Raw genomic sequence first — 9,159 nt, 5'->3', positions numbered from 1 at the left:
TCAAACCAAAGTAATACTATAGAAGAAACACATGATCACTCGGTTCTTGGATTTTTGTGTACCCTCTTCTTCCTTTCGTCCCACAAGTCTTTTGCCTCTGGATCTTCAATTCTGTCTATCTTTTGCTCGACGTTCTCCATTTCTTTCTGGGTCAGCACCTCTACTTTCTTGTTCTTTTTCTTAAAGAACCTTGACAAATTTCCAATCCGCTGACGTTGTTAAGGAAATTTTAAACATGTACTTAGTATGTGCAATTGTATAAGTTCATAGATATAGATTAAAAGAATAGTAATGAACAAGACGTACGTACCAACAACGTAACGAGCTGTAGAAGTGCGGGTACAGTTTCCGGAGTTGTGGAGGGACGTGCTGGTGGTGGAGGAACATCTACGATATCTGGTGGTGGAGTTTTGTAGTCCCAACCAAACAGCTTGTTAATCAGAGCGTGCAACTTCTACCATTCTAGGTCCAAAGACTCAACTCCTTCTGCAATTGATTTGTCGATAACACTCAAGACTAGAATGTTCTGAGCATCTTCAGGGATGAAGGTCATCTTCCCAAAATGGAAGTGGATGGTGTCGGTTTCACTATGATACCTTTCGACGAAGCAATTGACAGTCACGGAATCATGCTTCACATAATTTTCAACCAAAGCATATAGACCAGAATCCATTACCATTTGTTGGACCTATTCACATTCCTCGTACAATTTCCAACAATCCGCGGCTTGGTTTCGGCAAACACGCACAACCTTCTTATGATCCTACAATTATGAGACAATACAATTAAGATATTTTACATAAATACACAACAATACATATGCACAAGATAAAAAATGCTTACGTAGGTTTGATAGATAGTACGAGCCCACGAGTGCTTGTATCCAAATAATGTTTTCGGTTCCGGAGCTTCAACCCAAATTCTACCACGTTCAAGGTCAGGTATCATGTCATTAATATGAGGAAGGTGGGAACCTTTAACTTTCACTTTGCCATTGCCCTTCTTGCCATTGCCTTGTGTTGGTTGTTGACTTGGCCCACCAACTTCGCTTTGGCTTGCTAATTAGCTTGGAGGAACCACATTATCTTCATCCTCACTATCCTCTTCATCTTGCTCATCTTGATCATCGTGGTCACGGATTACAACTCGACTACGGTCACCACCACTCTCCCAAATTATCCATCTTGTCTCAGCCCCCAAATGCTTTTTGCGACCTTCATCTTTCCCTCGAGGAGAGAGAGATTGAGGAGTATCAAGACCGTCCTTCCTTCTTCTCTTAGTGACCGCATCTTTAGTTTTTCTTTTGTTAGCTTCCTTGGCTTTTGACCTATATCATAAGCATACGAAATGAATGTGAGACAACTCACTTTCAGTTTTTGTACCGGCATTGACTTACTTAAACTAACCACGCCAGTTACATGTTTCAGCAATGAACATTGACTATCGAGAATGCCAGTAGTCATATGTAATTCTCCTGGATATCAAAATTCTACTACCGACACTCTTGAAATAAATCAATTCCATGTCGTAACTTTGTACCGGCAAAACAAATCAACCTAAAAGCTATGCCGGTATAGGTGACAAATTCTTAGGTTTTCCTGTATGTTTTAAGTCCACTACCGTCATGCTCGAATTATTACAAAAGAATGCCGGTACCTAAAACCGTCATATAATGCAACCCAAAATCTATGCCGGTACTGGTGACAAATTCATAAACTCTCTTGTATGTTTTAAATCCACTACCGGCATACACGAATTATTATTAAAGACTGCCGGTACTAAAAACCGACATAGACATCGACCCAAATTCTATGCCGGTAAGGAAAATTCAGTTTCAGATGAATCTGGGGTTGGAAACGGCATTGGATTCATCCAAGATTGAATGACGAAACACAAAATCGTCTCTGTATTCATACATATTTCAGTGTCGGTACTTACTGAAACTCAACTGTTTCAGTTAGGATTCGCGATTCTAACATAAACCCATTGATATAAATCGATTTAAACACTCATAAAGTAGTTTAAAATCACTTACCTTCTCACAGAAGACATGGTTGGGAGAGGTTGATTGTCTGAATCTTCTTCTTCTTGCTCTTGAGAAATCTTAGCAATTCTTTGTTCCTGTTTTTGTTGAGCAATCGATTTTTAGTTCGACTGGGCATTTGTTTTCTTTCGTGGAGGCATTGTTTATGATTCGGGTAGGTTAATCGACGAGGAAATTTTTGAATCGACGATTAATCAACGAAGAACGGATGAAGAACGATGGAAAAAAATTCAAAACCTAACCCTAAGAGTGCCGGTAGTGAATTGAGAGAATGGAGGATATGTTTTGGTTATTTGATTTTTATGTTTTAGGAGAAAGGGTATAATGGTCTTTTCATAATGTTTTTTAATTAATCAATGGGTATTTTAGTATTTTCATACCCAAAAATCACCCCTTAGCACACACCATGGGTTGGGGGAAGTAATCAATATCCTTCAATTACTTTTTTTATCCCCCAATTGCGCATTCCTAAATTTCTAAGTCCGCCACTTTATCAGGTTGATTTGATGATTTTGTTCTAAAATGTTTGTCGTGATGATTGTGCAATTGAAGGTTATACCGGTTATTCAGGGGGAGGAGGGAGTTGGGTGCAAGTGGGGTCGGCAGACCGCTTGTTTTTGAAATTTAGTTAGATAGGCATGTATTTTTGCAACTTATGCTACCTGTGGGTGGAGGCGTATATAGTTTTTTTTTTGAGTAAGGCGTATATAGTTCATAATAATCATTTGATAAATTTGTTCTATGGGTCAAAGTCCTAGAGATTTAGCGAAAGTATCGTCAGACGAAATTTTCCCTAGAATAAACCAAGACGAAGAATTGAAGATAAAGTTTGGTTGTCTTGTGACGTTTTGATCAATCATGAAAGACTGATTACGTATATGATAAGAGTTTATACGATTAATTGGATCTTTCGTATTAATATAAGTTATTGCAATTTGATTATGGATAGAAAAAAATTGGGGAATATATATCCAGAATTTTTCTTTTACCCATAGCATAAATGGCTCCGTCGAACATCAAAAAAAAAAATGGAAACGGAGAAAAACAGGGGTTTCTTGAAAAGGACAAAACCATTGAGATTATGTCAAAGTAGAAATTCAAAAAATAAAAAGTTCCTTATATGATCAATGCAACTGATATTGCCAGTTTAACTAAACCAATTATTAGAGCATAGCTCGGTCGACCTCGCATGTGTTTCTATCTCAAGCATGTTTGTTAATGTTAGTGATGCAATTGGACTTTGATGTCAAAGTCGTGATGCAATTGGATTGTGTTGCTGGATCAAAAAAGGTCAACAAAGGTAGGAGGGACAACAACAACAGAGCTACTGATTTCCTAAATAACTCTGAAAAAAGAAAAAGGCATAGGAAAAGAAGGGTAAATTCCTTGTCTCGCCCTGAAGAAGAATGTGGTTCCAAGACTCTTGATCCAGACTTCATGCATATTTGTTAGAGCATTGCTCGGTCAACCTCGCATGTGTTGTTATCTCAATCATGTTTGTCAATGTTAGTGATCAAAACTATGAGTCTTGATTTCTAGCCTACATAGCTAAGTCTCGGACTAGGATAGAAAAGTGTAGTTGAGCTCAAGGACTTCATGGCGATTCATCATACAACGACGAAGATCTATTCAAGGAACCATGGAACTTCATCAACAAAAAGGTATGTGGAGACTTGAACTTATCTATCACTCAAAAGTCTATCTATTTTATCTCCTACTTTTTAGGAGACAAAAGTCGTATGCTATATAGACTAGATCATACACACTTCACATTTCGAGCTGAGCATTCATTGCTTATCTTTTATCTCGAAATTGTGTGTTGGTAAAACGTTTCGCTTTGATCAAGTTTATCTTCACCTAGTGACGAAAGTCATGAAAAGTTTCAATCACTTTGAGAATTGCTCTAACGTAAATCGGTCTGTGAATAACGGCTACATAGCGTCCTCTGAGAATGTCTCAATGATCGAAATGAGAGTTTAGATTACATAGCCATGTATTCCTTGAACCGAAGTTTTCGAACTTTGTTGATCAAGATAAATCAGGAGGATTGTGGAATTGACTTGCCAAGTCCGCGAACCCATTCCGCAGACTCAGTCCGCGAACTGTCGGAAGTTCTCGACCGAAAATTTCTGCTGGATTTTCCAAAATTCGTTTGTGTGCTAAGTTTGCGAACCCAATCCGCGAACTGGCGGAAGTTCTCTTTCCGAGAATTTATGCTGAGTTTGGAAAACTCAACCGATTAACTTAAGTCCGCGAACTTGTTTGTGAACTTAAGAGGTTATGATCTAAAGATGTGCTCTGAACATGAAACATTAAATTACTAAGGAATGCTTTTTGCAAACCGTGGCTATAATGTTCATGAGCCGATTCAATCGAAACGAATCATCTTTGTTTCAATTGTGTCTTGTGTAGTTACATAAGATCTCATAGCAATTGAACAACTCTTTAACTAATTCACTTGAGTCAATTGAACTAGTTATGGTGAATAAGAACAAGGTTAATATGAAATGCTCATATGGTTAACCTTTTGTGTTACTATGTTGAACCAACATACACGTACACGTTTGGCAAGGTTTTCACGAACCCAGTAAAATGTTTACCCAAATGTGTGTGACAAGCTAAGTTTTCGATCTAACGGTTGACAAATATTAGCTTGAATCTAAATCAGGTTTTCATCTAACGGTGAATAAGGATTGCTTTGTAATTAAGGCAAAACCCTGATTTGAAGGCTACATAAAGGAGACATCTAGCATTGGGAAAAACTAATCCCCACACGTCTGTGTGATACTAATGCGCTCGATAGAGTCGATTCTCCTTTAACCTTTGGTTTTCTCCTCTAAAACCAGGTTAACGAAAGACTTTATGGGGATTGTGAAGCCAGACTGATACTACTTTTATCGTAGTTGTGTGATCTGATCTTGTATCTTCTATCGTACGAGTATAATTGATTGGTTGGCTTTAGATCGTGAGAGTTCTCCGATAGGCAAGATAAAGAAGTCACAAACATCATCGTCTCACTGTTTATGATTCCTCGACAAACCGCCTGTGTAGTCAGGAAGGATTGTAGAGAGGTGATTGATTAATCTAGGTTGTTTTTCGGGAATATAAGACCGGATTATCAATTGGTTCATGTTCACCTTGATTTTATATCTTAAGACGGAACAAAACCTAAGGTTTATCTGTGGGAGACAAATTTATCCTTTGATAGACTTTTTTGTGTGAGACAGATCTGTTTATTATCAAGTCTGTGATTTTGGGTTGCAACAACTCTTGGTTGTGGGTGAGATCATCTAAGGGAATCAAGTGCGTAGTATCCTGCTGGAATCATAGGCGTAGGAGTAAAACTGTATCTTGGATCGGTGGGAGACTGATTGGGGTTCAACTATAGTCCATTCAGAAGTTAGCTTGGAGTAGGATAGTGTCTGTAGCGGCTTAATACAGTGTGTATCAATCTGGACTAGGTCTCGGGGTTTTTCTGCATTTGCGGTTTCCTCGTTAACAAAATTTCTGGTGTCTGTGTTATTTCTTTTCCGCATTATATTTTATATAATTGAAATAATACAGGTTTTGCGTTCGTGATCATCAATTGGAAATCCAACCTTTAGTTGTTGATTGAAATTGATTGATCCGTGGATATTGGTCTTTGGTACCGTCCAAGTTATTCCTTGTATTTGATAAAGACTCGCTATTGTTTTTAGCTTGAGTAAAAATCAAATCAAGAGAGAGATATTAACTCATTGAGATACTTTTATCTAGATTGAGTCTCACTGTCTAGTTGATTCTCTAGCAAAGTATTTCGGAGTTGGTCCATACAGGTTGCTAACCGAAATATTGGGTGGTGTTGTTAGACCCCCGCTTTTTCACTAATGACTTAAAAGGCATGGAGTTGGTTATGAAACAAGTCAACAACTTGGTGGCCCCAAGATCCTAGTCTTGATGGACCTTGGGGATGTTTCTTTGCTAAATATGGGGACCACGTTAGTCCGAGTTTTATTGAGATGGTTAATATCCTTTTTCAGCAAGAATTTGGACCCTAGGCTCAATGGAACTTTCATTGCTCTCGTTTCAAAGAAGATTTATCCCCAAGTAGAATTTTGAATTTGCCCATACCAAAGGTGATTGATAATACTAGGCTGTTCTTCGGGGATATAAGTCCGTTTTATCAATTGGTTCATGTTCACCTTGATTTATCAAAAGACGGAACAAAAACTCTTGGGTATTTCTGTGGGAGACAGATTTATTCAATCTACAGACTTTTCTGTGTGAGACCGATTTGTTTATCAAGTCTTCGACTTTGGGTCATAGCAACTCTCGGTTGTGGGTGAGATCAACTAAGGGAATCAAGTGTGTAGTATCCTGTTGGGATCAGAGACGTAATGAACGTAATTGTACCTTGAATCAGTATGAGATTGATTAGGATTCAACTACAGTCCAGTTCGAAGTTAATTGGTAGTAGGCTAGAGTCTGTAGCGGCTTAATACAATATGGTGTTCAATCTGGACTAGGTCCCAGGGTTTTTCTGCACTTACGGTTTCCTCGTTAACAAAATTCTAGTGTCTGTGTTATTTCTTTTCCGCAATATATTTTGTTATATAATTGAAATATCATAGGTTGTGCGTTAAGATCAATCAATTAGAATGTCTAACCTTTGATTGTTGATTTACATTGATTGACACTTGAACATTGGTCTTTGATACCGTTAAAGTAACTCCTCTTATATTCAATCAGGCTCGCAGATTTCTATTTGCTGATTCCGGATTGAATTAAAAGTTAGAGATATTAATCTCTTGATATACTTTACTCTAGATTGAGTCTGACTGTCTAGTTGATTATCTAGAAAGTGTATTGGAGTAAGTCCTCTCAGATTTCCAAACGAATTGTTGGGTGTGGTTGTTAGACCCCTGCATTTTCAATTGGTATCAGAGCAGGCAAACACATTAACTACCTAATAAGTCTGTGTTTGTAGCGATCCGATGATGGATAATATTGTCTTTGATAAACGCATCGCCGTAAATAAAAGTCATGTTTTTTTAAAGTCTATTAAACAAAAAGATTTGTCAATCTCGAATATTGAAGAACTTTGTATTCCAAGGAAATAGACGTGTATTGACAAGTGTTTGTTCGACTACCTTACTGACGAGTCTGAATCTGAAGTTGAAAGGAATGCAGCCAAAGAGAGTGCACTATTTTTACAACTTGCTAGAATCCAGGATGATAGTGTCAATCGGTTTAAGCACAAAGTCAATGTTCTTACTGGTATGGTAGATGAACGTGACTCTCTTCTGAAAGTCCTTCGTGAGGAAAACGCCTCTGTCTATCCTTCACAGACCTTGCATGAGGGAAAACTCAAAGAGGATTCTTTGGAAACTGAACTTATTTTGAGTAAACTCTCTATTCAAGAATGTTCCAGGGAGTCCACTATACCAACTGTTTCTGTCTTAACTGGAAAAATTTCTGTTTCAGAAGCTAAATCGAAATCCCTTCCTGTTGAAAAAGTTGTGCTTGTATCTTCCCCTAACCAAGGAATGTCCACATCACATGGAAGGAAGAAGGCTCCCAGCGATGGTGTTGAGTCAGTTCCCTATGATCACTCAAGTGATCAAAAAGTATGTCTCTTTTGTAATTCAAATGGTCATATTGAACAAAAGAAAAAATCTAGGTTGAATGACAAGTCTATCATTCGTCTTCAACATATCTTAGATTTAATTCTCAAAGGTGTAACTGACATTCGTATGTCTAAACCATATGGTTTTAGTACTCACCCTGTGTATTCTACCAGGAAAGTCAGTTCAAGGTGTTCTTCAAATGTTCAGGAACTTAACAGACTCCCCAACACTTTTCGGTTAAGAAGAACTAATGGTTTTTATGCCTTCAAAAAGGGAGATAATGTTGTACATGATGTGAAAAAATTACCAGAAGAAGGAAGCAATGGAGGTATGAAATACAACCTAAAAATGATCATTGAAGGATATAAAGATATCATCAACAGGCTGTTAAATCCCTTCGGTCAAAATTCTTTAGGTAAGAATCAAAGCTATTCTTCGTATTTGGATAATAGTAAATTTTATGATAACTTTTCACATCATAATGGTTTTCCTCCAAAGATAAGGAAAAATAGGGTTAACCGGAAACAACGTTCATTTAATGAGCTCAAGGCTCATACTTGTGCTAATTAATCACAAGGTTGAAACCTCACTCTCAATAAAAATCCTGACAGAGTGACATTTTTTTCAGGTATACTTGATGGCAAAATGTTTTTTTTTTCTGATTTTCTATGCTATCCTCTTATCGTTCTTAGCTGGATGATCATTCACAAACATTTCTGCTTAAGTATTTGTACTTGGTTGTTTAAAAATTGAGGTTTCTTAACCTTAAATCTTTTTGTTGTGTCAAAACTGCTACTCTTACTCTAAAAATTGTTCTCCTGTATAAATACAATTTTATTGAGCTAAGATCTATGAGTCTTCTCACATAGGCAGACATTATCATTGTATAGTTGTATTTATTGAGTACTTCTCCTTTTTGAGTTGTTTATGAATAATGGGACAAGCTCGTGTTCGTACGGGTATCCTTGTTACATGTCACGAACCGACTTTGGAAACCCTAACCTCAGGGTTTCTGTGAAACCATTTATATACCAAACCCATCTGTTGAAAAGTACGCATACTCCAGGCTACTTTTTGTCAAGAATGGCATCACCTTCAGGAACTTGTTATTTACCAAGAGGTTTTCTTGATAAGGGTTTTGGTCTCACACTCGTGGAGAAGGAAAGAGGAACTCTCGTGGAAGTTGATGACATATCTTCTTAATCTCCTAAAAACCTGTCAGATATTGATGATGATGAAGATATTTCTAATGAAGTTGTTCTAAAATTTATCGAAAAGTTTAACGATGCAAAACTGTTGCTTGTTAGCACTCTAAAAGAGCTAGATGGGTAAAGAACTGAATTGATAGAGGTCAACACCGAACTTGCTCTAATGAAGACGCGACTTAAGGATCGTCTAAATGTCGTGACTGAAGATGTTGTCAATTCTGTCTGTCACAAGCTTGAAGGTCTTAGAACCAGTGAAGATTCCGTACCGGAACTCTGATTATCGCTTGTGATAGCCCTTTTT

This window comes from Papaver somniferum, chromosome 7 (genome assembly GCF_003573695.1).
Source record: "Papaver somniferum cultivar HN1 chromosome 7, ASM357369v1, whole genome shotgun sequence".
NCBI classification, from domain to species: Eukaryota; Viridiplantae; Streptophyta; class Magnoliopsida; order Ranunculales; family Papaveraceae; genus Papaver; species Papaver somniferum.
Note: the sequence above shows the minus strand (reverse complement) of the source record.